At 43.1% G+C, this 17219-nt stretch overlaps 1 protein-coding gene across 9 annotated transcripts in view; it reads left to right on the top strand.

The window, feature by feature from the left end:
• Positions 1-185: 185 nt before the first annotated feature.
• STAG1 (STAG1 cohesin complex component) overlaps positions 186-17219 on the top strand; it is a 199636-nt gene continuing 182602 nt past the window's right edge. For 2 of the 9 annotated variants that reach the window (XM_068954519.1, XM_068954516.1), the window contains exon 1: positions 186-275. The gene's annotated coding sequence lies outside the window, so the exon portion shown is untranslated. Of the gene's footprint in view, positions 276-899; positions 8853-17219 lie in introns of those variants that run through there. The other 7 variants (XM_068954517.1, XM_068954515.1, XM_068954521.1 and 4 more) reach the window with 7 other exon arrangements.

Genomic DNA, 17219 nt, shown 5'->3' with positions numbered 1-17219 from the left:
CCCCCCTCCCCCCCCGCGGCGGCGGTGAGGCAGCGCGGTGGCGGCGCGCGGGCGCCAGGGGGCGCTGGGGGTCCGGCGCGCGGCGGCGGCTGCGCCATTGGCGGGTCGGAAATGCCGCCAGATGGCGGTTTAGGATTGCGGCTCCGGTGAGCGCGGCCCCCGCCAGCGCCGCCGCCGCCCCGGCCCCGGCCCGCACCCGCCCGGACCCCGCGCGCCAGCCGCTCCGCAGGCTCCCGGGGTGCGGCCCGGCCCGGCCCGGCCCGGCCCGGCCCGAGGTGAGCGGGGCGCGGGGGAGGGACGGCGCTGAGGCGCCGATCCAAGATGGAGGCGCGAGGGGCGGGGGCAGCCGGCCGGGGCCGCTCGCTCGCTCTCTCGCTCGCTCGCTCTCTCGCTGCCTCGCTCGGTCTCCGCGGCGGCCGGGCCGGGAGCGGGCGCTGCCCGTGCGAGGAGAGAGGAGAAGGGGAGGGGAGGGAAGAGGAGGCGGCGCGGGGCGGGGCGGCTCCTGCCGGAGCAACGGGTCCCCCGGGCGCGGCGCTCTTCGCCGCCATCTCATTGTCCCCGCCGGGGCTGCCGGGGGCGGCGGGCCGGGCCGGGCTCGGCTCGGCGGCCTCCCCCGCGGCTGGGCCTGCGCCCCGCTCCCGCTGCGCGGCCCGGCCCGGCCCGGCCCGGCGGGGAGGCTCCGCGGCCCGGGCGGCGGCGGGGATGCTCGGGCGGAGCGGGGGTGGCGCTTCCGCCGCGCGGGCCACGGCGGCCCCGGTCCCGGTTCGGGCGGCGGCGGCGGTGGCGGGGGGAAGTTGCGGGAGGCTCTGCCCGCCGTCAGCCGGCCCCGGTTCGGCCCGGCACGGCGCGGCCTGGCCCGCCGCCTGGGCCCGGTCGGCGGGAGCCGCGGCCCCCGCCGGGTGCAGGGTTGGGGCCCGGCGCTGGGGCTCTCGGGCCGCCCCCGCCGCTCCTGTTGCTCCTCAGCAACTTGTTACTGCCGTGGCACCGGGGTGGTGGTGGTGGTGGTGGCGGCGGCGGCGGCGGCCCTGGGGCCGGCGGTGGCTTTCGGGCTTGCGCGGGAGGCGTTAACGCGGTTGTGGTGTTTCCTTGACCTTTGGGGCCAACGGGTTGGGAAAGCAGCGGGATCCAGCGGCGCGTTAGGCTGGCTGGCACGTTAGGTGGACCGACTGGTGGTACCGGAGCTGGGAACCGTGGCTCCTCGGCAGAGGAGCGTGGTGAAGCCGATGCCCCGTGGCCAGTGCCACGGAGACCAGACAGAGGCGGAAACGCCGGGCCGAGGTCCTGCGATGTCGGACGGCCGAAATAACGAGGGCTTTGCTTGGCAGGCAGAGAGACTTCTGTGATGGGTGCTGGTGACTTGGTGACCGGCCCACGTTGAGAAGCGCCGGGCAGCCACTCTTTGCTTTCTGTATGCTCTGGGGGCAGAGCAGAGAGCGTGAGCAATAGTTGGGATGAGGTGTGACTTGGGGGGAAGGAAGGCGGTAGTCTCGATGGCGCAAACTAAGGAGACGTGCCTGCCAGCACCAAAGAACTTAGTTTCTGGTAAGAGAGCGTGGATTTAATTGCAATACGTTGAGCTGTTTTATAAGCATTCATGATTTCAGTTGTGTTCTACAAGTGAATTTAATGGTACTTCTTGTTCTTGTGTTGACCTAGTAGTAGCATTTACTAAGTTACAGAGGGAGGAAAAGTCCCTCTCCAGACCACAGCGCTAACGCAAGTGTTTTTAAATTGTCATGTGTTTGGTATGATGGGTGACGTTAGTGTTTGGATTCACGCATGTCTAAGACTTGCTTCCCTTTCCCATGTTATTGCCCTGTTTATTTGTGATAGGGGTGGTAGAAGAGAAGGATTATTCCAGATTTTCTGGATCCAGAGCAAGTTTGCCTTGTCTAGTGAGGTTTTTTCATTCATCTGTAGATAGCGAGGTCATTCAACGAATGTTTCTACAGTGTAATCCATCAAGCGATACAAAGAAATCACTAGACCAGAAGTCTATACGTTGTTTATCTATAGCTGTCCTGGCTACGGATAGACATTCTTGCTTTGTGGAGCAAGAAGCAAGTTTATTCTTTCTTTCCTTCTGACCCTTCTGTCATGAGTTCTTGCTGGACAGCCCGTGCCGGTGCACTTCCTTGGTGCAAAGGTTTGTGAAATGGCAAGCCAACCAATGCCACAGTGTGGTGATGCACTGTGATTTACTGGTGAGCAGGTCGTTGGAGAGGCTAACTCAAGTATTGCGATTAATCTCATAAGAAATACTCTCTTCTGGCTGCTCAACACCAACAGCTCGCTTGAAATTCTTAGTTACTACCATAAATGAGCATGCTGGTGGGTTTATAGCAGTTAGAGGGCGTTAGTAAAAAGTGGTACTTTTCTGAAGCTGAGTGAACAGCTAACACCAGCTGTGGAAGTTCAGAGCACATCTTCGAGAACCCCTGTGTTTAAGAACCGGAGCACGTGGCAGTTGAAAGCTCATGATCGCTGGTGCTTCCTGACATCTTAGAATCGTGCTGAAGTTAATAAATCCACTATGAGAGACAGCATTTGTGGCCAAACTTGCACACAGGATGCGCTATGCAGAGAAGTTGTGAGGGCAGCTGAGATCTCAGAGGCTAGAGTGTTATGACTCTGATCTTCTCGGGAGATAAGCTGCTATCTCTATCCATAGTCTGCCCTTTGTATTGTGCAAATTCTTGTGTGACATCTGCTGAAACTGTGGTGCACCTTTTGATAGTTGAGAAAGGTTGTAATATTTAGATGCTTTGACAAAATGAATTACTTGGGATGTTTAGGAACTCAAAAGGCAAATGTTTTTGGTTTCGAAGAATCCTTTCCTAAGGAAGAACATATAACTCGAGTTTGCACTGATGACTTGGATACGCTCTTTTCTTGCTTTTTCCCTTTCTTACAAAGACTCACCCTGATACGAGATGGCCAGACGTTGGCATTTTAACTATTGTTTTAGTAGCTGAGTGAGCCTGTAGAAATGCAAGGATGCCGTGGGAGAGGAACGTTTAATCATGACTTCTTACTGAGAAAAGTCCTATTATTGGGATAAGAACATGTCTTTATTGTAACATTTGCAAATTGTTTGCTAATGAAATGTATAGAAGACTCGGATACCCCGCTGAAAATTTGAAAATGCTAGTTGTTCAGATAAGACATGCTGGAAGAAACAAATTTGCCTTCTCATCCGCTTAAATTGTGCGGGAGGCTAAAGAGTAAGTTTTGATGCAATGCTATTATTGAACAGATGGTTGGCCTCAGGAAGATTTGTCTCTCCCCATTCCGTACCTTGAAGTGCCTGAGCGTTCTTCTAAGGCTCTGACTTCTGATTCCTGGAGCTAAAACCAAAAGTCTACTCTTGCACTGAGATAAGGATGCATCGTACCCAAATTTGACCTACTGGCTTTAGGATTTGAAATGTCATCCAGAATCTGTAAATAATTTTTAAAGTTTTGAGGTTTTACTTGTTGTGGTCACCCAAATTTGTCATGTGGAACTCAGTCTCCCATTCCAAATTGCCATCTTCCCTTCACTTGCAGTGCCACGGTGCTATGTCTGTTGGCTAAAAATAGGAGAGAGTAGAGTTGATTTCCTCTCTTGGAAGGAAGAGAAGGATGTTACAAAGCTTACGTATTTTTTATAGCTAGCTCTTCTTCCTGTGACAGCTTCTGGTATCTGAACATCACCAGCAGATAATTATTTCATTATTTCTACTCGGGACATCTAGAAATATGTTTTACTTGTTGCAATATTTTGCATTTCCAAACTGATTTTACTTCCTTGCTTCGAGTGTTGAATATGTGATCAGAGTATAAAGATGTATTTCTTAGTTCCTCTAGAAAATAAGAGTTGAGGGAAAATTATTGTGACTCTGTTGCAACTTTTCAGTCTGAAATACGCTTCCAAAAACACGTTATGTTAGGAAGTTCCCTACTAATCTTTTTTTTAAGGCAGACACCATCTTCAGCTGGCTGAAAGAGCTGAAGAAAAGGGGTTTTAAAGGGAACCTTCTCTTAGTCTTCTGCATTGGCTAATACGAGTTGCAAGAGAATACCCAGTAACTTCGGTCCTTTCAGTAGAGTTAGAAGGAACTGCCCTTCTGTTTTTGATAATTTTCCCCAAACAAGGTTATTTATCACTTGCATTTCTGCAGGCATTTGAGTATTTAGGAAAATGTCTTTGAGTAATAACATTATGCTTGAGAAAACAGGATGCCTTGGACAATAGATTCATCAGGATGTCTTTACTGAGCCCAACAAGCTGTGTAAGACATAAGTTCAAAATAAAATGGATACATTTTCAACTCTACTTTCATATTAGGCAATCTCAAAGCCACCCTTATTTTGGAAGAGAATGTTCTTTTATAAATATGGGAAATACCATATTGAAATGATAGGAATATGTCTGCCCCCCCCCCCCCCCCCAAGCATTCAGGTCTCCCAGCTTTGAGATGTGAAACTCTATGTATCCAAAGATGAAGGCTAATGGCTTACCACAAACTGTATGTGTATGTATGTGTATGTATATATATGTATATGCCAAACACTAATTCCATTATTATGGTATTAATACTGCCCGGGAGGGTTCTGTATTCTCAGTCTTAAAACATGCCGAAAGGCACTGGTTGTACAGCATCATTTGGTGGCACAGGCATTTCAACCACAGTTGCCCGCAGTATTGGACTCAGGAGTTTGATGTGGAAGTGTGTTCTGAATTACAGTCACTCAATTAATAGTAGTTTCTTAGAGAATTAAGAGCAAGAGGTTGAATTCTTAAGCTGGCCCTCCCTCAACTGAAAGGCAGGTTGTTCCTGGTGGTTACTAAAAGCAATGTTTTACTAGAAAGCAGCATGAGGCAACATCCAGCCAACTGTTTCTTGCTGCGCAGTTCACCAGAATAAATGCTATTTATTCTATAAATAAATCAAATGAGTCTATATTCTTAACTCTCCACATTGCCAACGTATATTGGCAGGTTAGATGAGTGAAAATGGTCAGGAGTGACAGATTGTGCAGCTCATAGGAAAAAAAATATTTCTTCATAGAGTTACATAGGGACAGACTTGTGTGTCAGAGATGTTTCTAAATGTTGAGCATTTTTCTTCAATAAAATAATAAAAATGAGAATTCGTTTTTTTATACAAGAGAATAGCATGTGATGTTTTCTGAGAGAGAAATATCAAATAATAAGCAAAATCTGTTTGCCCTCACACCCATGAGGGTTTCTGCCTCCTTTTTAGGTCTAGAATCCCATAGAACTCCATTAAGATACCTATGTCATTGTTTATAAGCAGAAAATAAGACTTCATTTGCAAACGGGTAATGAATGCCATCTCAAATGAGTAGTTAATATGCCAGTACTTTCCTTTTGTCCTTTTTTTTTTTTCTTTTTTCATTTAGTAGTAGCTAATTTGGCTGCTGAGAGACTTTCAGCTTTCATTTGGAATAGGTTGGTTCAAGTTGCACCATACCATTGTTGATCTCAGTCTGCAAAATGATCGGGCAAGCATCACTGATCTCTCTATTGGTGGTTTCTATAGTAGCGTGAGATAAATATGCAAAGCAAAACATCAGTTTATTAGTTGACAATCTGTTATGTTGAGAAGCTGTAATGACTTATTGTGTAAGAACATAAAAACGTGCACCCTCGGTCAGCCCAAAGAGGTCTCCAGCAGTAGCCAATAATGGATACTTAGGGAAACGTAAGACAAGTGCATAGCATGCACATCCCTTGCCTCTGGCCACTCTTAGCTTAGGGAATTCCAAGCTAGAAATGCTTTCTTTGTATTTGACAATCTTTAATACCTTTCTAACTTAATTTTATCCTCTGTAACCCCTGTACACTTACATTGCCCACAACTTCACATGGAAAACGTTGTAACTTAAGTACATATACAGCAAAGAGCAGGTTCTTTGATTTTTCAACCTGTCACCTGCTAGTTTCACTGAATATCTTGTACCTTTTGTGTTGGAAGAACAATTGAACAGTGGCCTCTATCTATCTTCTGCCTACCACCCCTGATTTTATGGGACAGCATCGTAAGTTCCCTCAATACTTGTTCTTTTCCAGACTGGAGAGTCCTGGTCTTATGCAGATATATCTTACAGGAAGCAATTCCATGTCTGTGACTGACCTTTTCCCCTGTCTTTGTCTCTTTTCCAGTTCTAGTCTATCCCTTTTTTGAGTTTGGGAGCACCAGAGCCGTGCATGGTGTTCTAGGTGGGATATGTACCAGGGATGTACGGAGTGATATTCTCAAATTTGTTCCTTTACTAATAACTGTTAACCTTGATTAGCTTTTTTTCTTATCGCTATTGAGCACTCAACTGATGTTTGCTTAGATCTTTTCACTAGACCCCCAATAAGTTGTTCCTACCAGTGAAGTTGCACAAGATAGTTGAGCTGATCGGACAGTCTGCCATAACTGAAAGAGGAAATCCTTCTCCACACCTGCACAGTTCTTCCCTTCTCTTTGTGCCGGTGCTGCTGCTCGTTTGACCTTTCCCTGAGCCGGCTGAATTCACTACCTGGCTAAAACCCTCTGCGTGGGAGGGGGTATTTTTCTACCAACTGAATAAATTGAATCAGATCATCAAAGTAAACTGTCACTAGAACTGATGCAAGGTCAGTGGCAAGAATTTTTTGTGGGAAAACGGTTCTGGATTTTGAGACCCTTCCTTCTTTAGGTGGAAGATTGACTCAGCAGTGTAAGTTCAGCCCAGGCGGCAATGTCCAGCTTGGAGCCCATTTAAAACTAGGATCCCTCCAGATCCCTGTGAATAACGCTTGTATCTACACTGAACTCCAGCAGGCAGCGTTGGCCATTGTTCCACACGTGGCCTCTGTTTGTTCCGCAGTTCTGTGCGGTTGGGCCTGTCTCCGCTACCCTGAATAACTTAGTGTCAGCAGCAAATCGTCACTTCAGCGTTCACCCCTTTTTTTCCAGATGCAAGAATGTCTCGAGCAGTATGGGCTCCAGCTCATATTCCTGAGGGGCTTCACTGGTGGCCTTACACTGTTGTCAGAAGTGACCATTTGCTCTTTGTTTCCTGTCTTTTAACCAGATAACTTATCCATGCAAGGACTTTTATTGCCATGGCAGCTTAGTTTCTTTAAGAGCCTTTTGTGAAGAATCTTGTTAAATGTCTCTTGGAAATTAAAGCAGGCTTTATCAATTAGAGTCAATAGGCACGTGGTTACGGGAGATCTTTTAGAGAGTTCCTGTAGGCTCATGAAACTTGGCTTCCCTTCACAAAAGTGGGGTCGCTTCCCCCTTCCTACCCACCCCCACAGCTGTCACTTATTTAGCTGTCTACTGATGTAGTTTTTAAAATAGCTTCTGCTAACTGGCTCGTTAGGCTTGCTAGGCTGTAGCATCACTAAGTGTTAAGTGAGAGAGTAAACACAGTTGCAAGTTGTGCTGAAGAGTAAGCAACGCTCCAAGCAGCAGAATGTTTGAAGGCTGTTTTCTCTTGATTCACTCTTATATGGCTTCTTTGGTGTCCCATAATGTAATTGTGTTTTTCCTGCAGCCGCCTTTTAATAGGGACACTACTTGGGGGAGAGGAATGGAGTCTCTCCTCTAAGAAATAAATACTTTTGAAATACACAGGAATGTATATATTGTGGGATCTGTGATGTTTTGCTGAGTTCAGTGAAAATTGTTCCAGGGATGGAAAATTATTGATAGTGGGAATAAGAGAAAAGGACAGAAAGAGAGAAGGATATGCACACAGAGAATACTGTGATAGGGTGTAGGATACTGAGGATGTATAGACTCACACATAAATATATACATATATATGATCCTGAGTTTAAAACGCCCCACAAAATTATGGTGCTGTAAAACAAACAATATAGTACGAGGAGTGGAAGTCTCTGCCATAAAGATCATCCTTACTCACGGAGATGGGGTTTAACAGACTGCTTTCCTCTGACTGCTTCCAAACTGTGCTCCGAGACCCCTGACACTTGTGTTCCCGTGTATATAATGTTTTGAGAATGAAAGTGTGAGTGAAGATAGAGGATTAAAATGATAAGGATAACTGCCGAGTCTTTTGAAGCACTTTGATGAAAGATAGTGACGTTTCCAGTCCTCTGCCCTTTCAGTTACAGATCATGGTTTGCTTATTCTTCATCTCCTTTCTATTCCGTAGTTCCAGTGTTTTGCTTCAGCTCTTCAAGTTTTTTTTTATACTTTAGCTCTAGCTGATTGTTCTAATTATATTTATAGATGAGTTTTGTTTGATTTCTGTAATGCATCCTTTCTCATCTCCCTAAAATGGATCTGTATAGTGATTCAGAAGAAACTGGCATAATTTCTTTGGAGTTGTGCATTTCTCTTTCCTTCCCCAGTCACATGGGCAGTTTTTAATGTTTAATATATGGTATCCGTAAGCTTCATTTGGAACAGTTTTCTCTGCGAAAATGGTAAAACGGAGTTGAAATTTTATTTACCTCTTAATATGTTTTAGGTAATTTGAAAAATACTAATTATTGTGCTATTGTGCAAGATGGTGGACGCATTCAGAGCCTGAAGAGGAAGAGACATGCTGAATGCTGTATTATTTCATGAGATGGCCGCCCTGAATTATTGCAGTGCTGAACCTTTGCAAAGGTGGAAGAAAGGACAGTTGGTTGGATGACAGTGGGAGCTTGCAGTCAGGTCTTATCCAGTATCCAGCACGTTCAAATGTAACAAGTGGAACTGCCCGAGTGGAATGGAAAGAGGGTTGAGTCCCCGGTCTCTGCAGCCTGCCCGATACCTTGAAGATTTGCTTCCTGTGTTGCAGTATTTTAAATGACAGGAAGAACACAAGAAATGAAGTTAGCCAATTTTTCAGGTATAATCTGTTACTCGCGCTGTCAGAAAACAAACGGGAATGAAGTGCCTTACTTCTGGCATTTTTCTTAGATGTATGTTTCAGTACCATACTGTAACGTTTCTCCCTAAAAGAAACCGGAAGAGCTGTGTATGTCTTTTGCTTTCCGAAGGAAAATTTTTACTTTGCTGTGTTTCTGTTGGTGCGCTAACTTATAGAGGACTGGCATTATGAATTGAAAATACTCCTGTTTGTTATATGTAGGTTTTTATTGCCCGAGGTGACTGTTGAACTGTGAATTTCATGTCCTTGAGTCGAAATGTTTGTTAATGCCATAGCCATTAAAGTTGATGAAACAAACTCTTTTTATTGCTATGCCTTACTTTTCTGCTTTCTCATTGCTGTTTGCTGATTTAGAACATGTCTGTGTCCAGGTAGAAAGTTTAGAGGGAAAAGACAAGGGCATTAGTGAGGAGTAGGAATCAAGGGAAGGAGAATGTCACATTTACAATAAAAAAAGATTGTCAGTGGTGGCTACTATTACTTCCTAGATACTTTGTTTTCCCTGTTCAAAGGTGCTGTTATAAAGCTGCTAAAACTTGAAAATGTATTCTTTTCAAAACGTTCAGTATGATTTCTCTGAAAACCCTGCCGGGATTTCCCCAGTGAAGAAGGGCAGCCGTTTTGCAAGCATGTTGACGTTCACCAGCAGCAGCTATAGCATTCTTGGAGGATTTGGAGTCTCCCTCAGTATAATGCCAGGATATGCCACCTGTATTTTCTGTAGTAAATTCTGAAGTGTGGCTCGTCTGTGTGTCACTGATACAGTTCGTTTGATTGTGAAATAGGCAGCTAAGAATAACCCTTTCAGATCTTACTTGCTCATAACGTTTTGGCAGTCAGCTCTTCTCTGTAATGTCTTTCCCTCAAACAACTTCCTTGACCTAAAGTCGTGCTTTGATAACACCCACATCTAAAGTTTAACTCTTGTGCCTGCCTCTGTTCTGAAGGCAACGTGTTGCCCCTTTGTAAGTCACGCTTGTATCCAAGCTTACCTCAAAGTGACCTACTGTGACAGTAATCACAAAAAGCAGCCAGCATGCATTATAGACCAATACTGATTTGTAGTTCCCTGTTTCTCATCTCTTTCTCTAGAAGACTGGGAAATGGCGAGTAACGCCTTTGCCAAATGTTATGAAATAGGGTTGGTTTTATTTATATTGTTTGACTCCCGAATGTGTTTGCAGGTTCACTCTTCCTGGTGAGGTGAGCATGACACAGGGAAAAGCTTATGGGATCTCTGATGTGACAAACGCATAATTGAAGGGCATGGGATTATACAAAAATGTTGATTTAGGGCTGGCTGTATGATATAATTGTACTGTGACCTCCTCTGGACAAAACACGGGAACGAGATTGTTCCCATCACATGTTGGTGGCTGCTAATAGAGGAAATGTTGTGCAAAGTAACGAAAGCTTCTGCTACTCCCTATGTTACTTTGAAGTAGTGTGCTCTTTTAAAAAAAAAAAAATTCCTAGCCTTTTAAATCTTTCTGTTCTTTAAGTTATTGCTAATACTCCTTGCATGTCAGACTCTTTCAGAGATGATTCCAAAGAAGAATAATGTGTCTCTCAGGTTAGTTTAAGAACCGTTCCGGTCTTCCTGCGAGCTCCTGCATCTGGCGTTATTGGCAGAGCTCCCTGAAGTTGGAGGCTTATGTTGAGAAGACAAAAAGTTGTGGTGAAGAAGGGGAAGAACATATTGGTAGGTTAGAGATGGTCTTACTTTTACTGGTCTTTCCTTGTTTACAGGATCAAAGACCAAAATTTTAAGACATAAAGAGCAGCCTTGTTTGTTTGTTTGTTTTCCCTTAGGTATGAGTTCAGGCAGTCAGCAACTTAGTTGTTGGGATTTTTTTTTTTTTTTTTAAACTCTAAAGGGGAGCTTTGGGTATTAAATTGCTATAGGTGGCTCAGATGAGAATGTCTGTGGTTGAGATGGGTATTGTTAGGCAGTTATTCAGATCTTGTTTCCAGGAATATATGCCTCTGACAAACAAACCATCCAGACTGGAAAATCCTGTATTAGATTTTTAGCTGTAGAACATAGCAAAAAGAATCAGTCTAACAAAATATATTCAAATTCATCCCTGAATATGAGAATAAGGAAAAGTTTTTGGCCATGGTAAGTACGTTTTTTCTAAGGATTTTGATGGGGAGCTCCTGTTGAGTTTTTCTTATTTAGAGTAAAGACTGGAAGGAAATTGAACTGTTCTCTGGCTTTAACGTGATAGCTGTAAGTTGTTACTTTCAGAAAAATCCATGTAGATTGACCGGTTTATAAGCATCTGCAAAATAGTAAATAGCAGCTTGGTAGAGACTAGGAGGTACATTTTTCAGAGTGGATCTGCACTTAGCATATTCCGCTACTGTGCGGGTTTTACATAGGGAACAGATTGCATATGCCACACTGAGAGTAACCTACATGCGTCCTTCCAACTTTGTCGAGAAGGACAGGAGTTTGACAGACAGCAGTCTGTTACTATGTAAACACAAGTCATTCCCCAAACACCAGACTATCTTAAGCATAACTTCCCAGGGTTTGATAGCTAGGTTTCAAATCTTTTATCTATTGTCATTAAGTTGGTAAAAGGCAGATCTTGCCAGCTGTGTTTCCTTGGTGCTATATTCATATTTCCTCCAAAGCGCGCAAGTTATTGAAAACTCAAATAATGAACAAATGTGTTTTTCCTAACTTTTGCTTAGGAAGGAGCATTTGTTTTGGCTGAAATTTCCCAGAGCAACTTAAAAGATTTTTGACTCCAACATGAGGAAATTAGAATAACTAGCAGGATATAACAGCATTTCTGTGCTTGGGCAACTTATGGTGGAATGTGAAGTAAAGGAGCAATGTAAACTGCTTTTGACCTCACCAAGAGCTAACTGGAGATGCTGAGATCAGAATCATTAAGGCTTCAAAGTGCATTTAAAGGTGAACAAAAGTGTCCACATATAGAACTTCCCAATTTTGCTGTGATATGTCTGCTGCCCAAATGAAATACTACTCTTCTGGGGAGCAATTTGAAGACTTAATTTGTTGTTTTGGTATGGTGGCCAGCAGTGCTTTCACTGGTGGAACCCGGTGGCTCAAATGCCATTTCTTTTTCCTTTTCTTAGTTCTAAGCATCCTGATTTAGATGGATGAGAAAAGTGAAGACTCCCGCACGCATGTTCTTTCTCGCAGTCTTTCTTTCCTTATTTGCCGTCTCATAAGGATTTTCCTGCATTGCTAACTCAGGTTTAAGCATGCAGAATTTTTGCCTGATGACTGCTTTGTGGTTGTTTTGTGCTACCCGAAACGCTGAAGTGGTTAAAAGTTTCATGTAATGTCAGCTTTGTAGTCTTCTAGGACCTGGCTTGCGCATAGAGAAAAGCTATTGTTTTGTCTTATGCTTATTTTCCTTTAAAAACAGTAGCTTATTTTTGAACAATTGCAAAGCATTTATCATTTAGGAATGGCTCCTCATCCTCTAAGTAGGGTATGTTCTAGTGTGGAAATATATGCAATGAAGTTTTTTACTTTTGAAACTTTGTCTAATGAGAGAACTGGGATTAGGGAGACTATTAAAATGTGCATATACCTAATTATTTTACTTTTAATTTTTTCACTGATTTTTTTTTTTTTTGGTGCATTGCCAGAATTATAGCAGCATAACTCTAAAACCAAAGTCATGCTTTACAGCCACTAAGGGATATTAAAATTGTAGCATCCTGAAATCTCTCTATTCTGTCGGATGTCTCACTGTAGAAAGGAGTTGTGCTAGAATGGTTATTTATTTACATTTACTTCTGTGGCTCTGCCTGGCCTTTCTTTGTTCCTGGAAGAATACTGAAGAAAAAAAACGATGAAGAGAGACCTTGAGCTAATCCTTTTGTCTTGAGGGAAGATCAGTTACGGTATTCTTGACAGATGCTTGTCTAATCTCTTAATTGCTAACGATGGAAATTCCACGGCATTTCTTAAGCAGCTTATTCCAGTGCTTTATATTCTTACTGCTTGCTTTTTCTAATGTTTAACTGACATATTTTACAGTAAACTTCAATTGTTGTTTGGTACTATCCAGTTTTTTTTTAATATGTTTTGATGTGTTTGATTTATCGTTTTTCCCCTTGATCTCTTCTCTAACACAAACTGCATGTCTTTTTATTCCAGTTGTCCTGGTTTTTCCCCAAAGATCTTATTTTCTAGTGTTCTTATCTAACTCACTGCTTTCTGGACTTTCTCCTAACAGTTCATATCTTGAAGCCAGGAACCCCAAATTGGCCACCGTGCTTTAGCATTGAAGATTTACTAGCGCTAAATGGATTGCTCTCCTTTATTTATTTGGAAGAGCTCTTCCCAAGGCTCCGTTGCTCTATAGTTATCCTTTTGTTCATAGTAAGCCTTTGCAAGTAATTCTGATGATTGAGGTGTTCTGCATGAGCCTCTAGGACTTGGCTGCATATCTGGATTCACCGTTGCTCTCTTTTGATCAGAGAGGCACGTTCGTCGTCCTCCCAAATTGCGGAGCAAAAAGAAGGTTGGGGACCAGCACGGAAAACGATCGTCCTTGGGGAAACAAATTGATATTTGTCCTTTGGTAAAAACAGCGAGGGTAGCAAGATGTATAATATAAACATTTTACTAGTGTCTCGGCTGATATTATTTGATCAAGCAGCAGCTGGGGCTTTCTTACCTCCTCTTGTGTAGGAGAATCAGGACTTTCCTTTTTGATGTTGCTGTCTGATACAGTTGTCTGGTGTCATTTGATTAGCTGGAGTCTTCAATATTCATGAAGAGTAGTGAAGAAAGGCTGCCTTGTTTGTTCAGTGTTAAGCTGTTGAAAGCATACGTGGAACATCGTTTTCTCCGCAGCTTTTGATTTCAAATGCCGTTTTTTGTTGCTATAAAACGGTACAAATCTTCATGACTACCTCTGACAATACAGAAAGGGTTTGCTTTTTTGTGGTAAAAGTATAACAGTAACTTTCAGGAAAAAGCAGCAACGAAAAAGATGGGAAAGAAACCGAAAAAAATTATGCTAGCAAAGTGGAAAAGGGGATAAATTTGCTTTGAGTGTAGTCTCTGGTTTTTACAGTCTTCCTCTAAAATATGCTTAAGAAACAATCCCTTTTCCAGCACTGACTTTCTTCTAGACTGTAGGTTTACTTTGGTACTGAGTAGGGATTGTTTTGAGCCTTGAAACCAATCTTTTTAGTTATGACTTCATTAGCAACATTTGTTTAGTAATTATTTGGGTCCAGACTTCCTCAGATGAGCAACAGTAGTCATATTTTCTATAAATATGTAATCTTCAGTGAGTAACTTCAGACAAGTATTTGAATTGATGCTATACTATTTTTAAATACATGATAATTTGAGACTTTTTTTTTTTTTGCTTATTCTGAAGCTCTGTCTCTGAAATGTGCTCTACAAGCTAATCTGCTGTCACCTAGTCTGCTGCTCTCCTGTCATGCCCGAGCCCCTGCTTTTGGCTGATCCGCCTGTGTTGCCTGCAGCCTTGCTGCTGCTTCCTCCATGGGCGGTTTGGCCACCATTCGTGGTGCGAGGCTGTGCCCGGCAGGGCTTTGGTCAGCCCTCCGGTGGGGAACAAGCGCTTTGAGTGAAACAGAGGATTGCATATGTATCACTTGGCTGCTACGATACTGTCTGCGTTTGGCAAATGATTATTTGCCCTCTGACTTTTGTCTAGGTTTTTTTGGAAGCACAAAATGTATCTATAATTTGCTAGCAATTTGTAAGCAGATGAACAAGTCTTTCAGTGATGAAAATCTAAGGTGATGGTGATTCAACAACCTTCTTTCCCTTCCGTATGTCCTCTCTTCATTAAGCTACAGTTCCCCAACAGCGTTAGCTGTATTTTCCAGTACAATTTGTTTGGAAGTGCTTGTTAGTAAAGGCATGTTGGAAGACAGGTATCTGTACAGGTTAGCGTTTAGTTTGTGGTCTAATGTATAATAATTGTGACACTGAGGTTTGTCTGGGGTGGAAAGTACTTGCCTGTTTGAGTCTATGCTTTGGTGGCAACCGCGTTTCTTCTTGTGGCTCTCAGCTTCATGGAGCATGCTTTGTTCAGGAATTGACCGTTTTTACTGGGTGTGACAGCATATGCTACAGCAGTAAACGATTTCTTAACTAACCCAGCTAGCTTTGAGAATGTGTGTTTATTCCCCTGTCATTGCAACTGGGAGGCCATCAGTAACTTTATTCTTCTTCAAATATACCACCCAGAGAAACTCACATCCTTCACGATTGTATGACTTGTCTTGCCAGTGTATCACTCTCTTTCATAGACTAGGAAGAACCTGCAAGATCATCCATCTCCCGTTCACTTTCCCTTCCAAGAACTCTCATATCTGAGGTGCAAAAAAAAGTCACCAGATCTGTGATTTCTTGAGAGAGTGGCGCTGTGGGTGTAAGAGGTGCCTGAGCTTCGTGTGTTTACTTCAAAATCCATTCAGTCTTACTGGATCTTTTCCTCTGGTTTCAAGAGTATAGTGCACAATTCCAGTGCCCTTTTCTCTTGCAGCCTGTTCGGTTAGGGCTTTTTAATGCGTGAATCTTCTCAAGAATCCTTGTCTGTCTTGGGCAGCCTGGTAGTGTACAGGGATTTTTCATAGAGGCTGTGTAAGAGTACTCAATAGACAGACTTGGAAAGATAGTGGTTTTGGTGATTTAAAGCAAACAAATAATTTGTATTTTTGTCTCAGACTTTTAGCCCTTCCTTATCTGAAACAAAGTAAGGAATTTAGGAAGAAGAAAAGTCATAAGAGCAGAACGAGAGCCAGTTGGAAGGAGAAGCTGAAAGTCTGAAATACGGGTATTAACTGAATTGCTATTTCTCACCTTTGACAGCAAAGCACTAGAAGTTTCAGCGTTAGGGGCAGGGATCTCACCAGCTAGCTGGCAAAATGATTTGTCCTCAGGTTCGTCTGCTGTGGGTAGGAATTGTCTGATCTTAAGGACAGGATTCATTTTCCCCCATTAACGTGAGGATGGGGTTAAGCTTTGGGTGAAGACACGTAAACTCTGCTCAGAAAAGAGTTTGTAGTTTTTAAATGTTTTTTTCCATCTGAGATTGTTGCTTTTGGCTCGAAATGACAATTGATTGTTGAAGTTGGGAAACCATTTTATAGTTGCAAGCCAAAATTTAACTACCATACTCCATGTTTTATCTTCCATCTTCCTGTAACTCAGCCCAAGCTTATCTAAGTCTTCAGCCTGGGGGTTTGTCGGCAGATTAGAAATTGAAATTTGCAATAGAGAACAATCAATAACAAACATCCTTTTAAATGTTCTCGTTTAAAAAGAAATGTCAAAACCCCTTCTAGTACACATGCTACTGTAAAATATTTTCAGGTTCCCTTTTTTCCTAGTGAACTAAAAAGTCTCATATTCAATTTTCTTTCTTCCTGCTTCGACAGTTCATCTGGTATCTGGTTCTCCCATACCGTTCTCTTGGTGTTTGAGTAAGATCAAGAGCCACTCAAAACTGCAGCCTTTTTTCAGGTGTGGCTACCGTGCTGCATTTTCATATTCAAGAAGTAACTTCTGTCTTCAGGCAAAGAAAACATGGAGTTTGTTAGCTCTGTCCCTTAGCAGTGTGTTCTGAATGCTGGTGAGATGTCTTTAGCTTCATTATGGGAAATTTTGACATAGCTAATAATTGGCTCATTTTGCATTCTGTTAATCTGTCCAGTATATCTGAAATGGAAAGGCAGCCATAGTGACAGCAATTAATTTATGAATAAAACATGGTCATAAAAGTTTTGAAGAGTTCCCAAAATTCTGACTGCGAAAGAAGGGTCAAGATTTGAGATGGTGCTGAGTGTTGTTGGGCTTTACTAGCATTGTTCAAACAGTTGGCAGATTTTTCTCTGAAAGCTGCAGTGACCCTAAGTTCTATCCCGTAGGAACGAGCCTTTGAGAAAAGTAAGCTTGCATCAATTTATACTTCTCGGATGTCTTCATAAATCTTCTGCAAGCAAAGAAGTGGTTTCTATCTTATTACCATGAAATGGCAAGTTAATTACAGCAGTTAGTGTGGACTAGGGAATGTGATAGAAGAGCAGATAGAGCATGTAGTATTAGGAGCTTTAACTTTTTTCTTGACCTTATCTATTTGCTATACCTATTAAGTAGTGTTACTGTGAAGGGTTTGGGTGTTTCTGCTTAAACACAGGTAGAATAAGGGTTAGCCTGGTATGAGGGGGAAGACTGAATCTGTTCTGTATCAGTGCTGTGTGCTAGATGTGGCATCATCTTGGAGCATAAAATCTGTAAGGAAACTGTAGTTAAGAGAAACAGTTTCCTTGGCAAAAAATGCA

The sequence above is a fragment of the Struthio camelus genome, chromosome 9 (genome assembly GCF_040807025.1).
Source record: "Struthio camelus isolate bStrCam1 chromosome 9, bStrCam1.hap1, whole genome shotgun sequence".
Taxonomy (NCBI): Eukaryota; Metazoa; Chordata; class Aves; order Struthioniformes; family Struthionidae; genus Struthio; species Struthio camelus.
The sequence above is the reverse complement of the archived record's forward strand: the minus strand, read 5'-3'. Positions and strand labels throughout refer to the sequence as shown.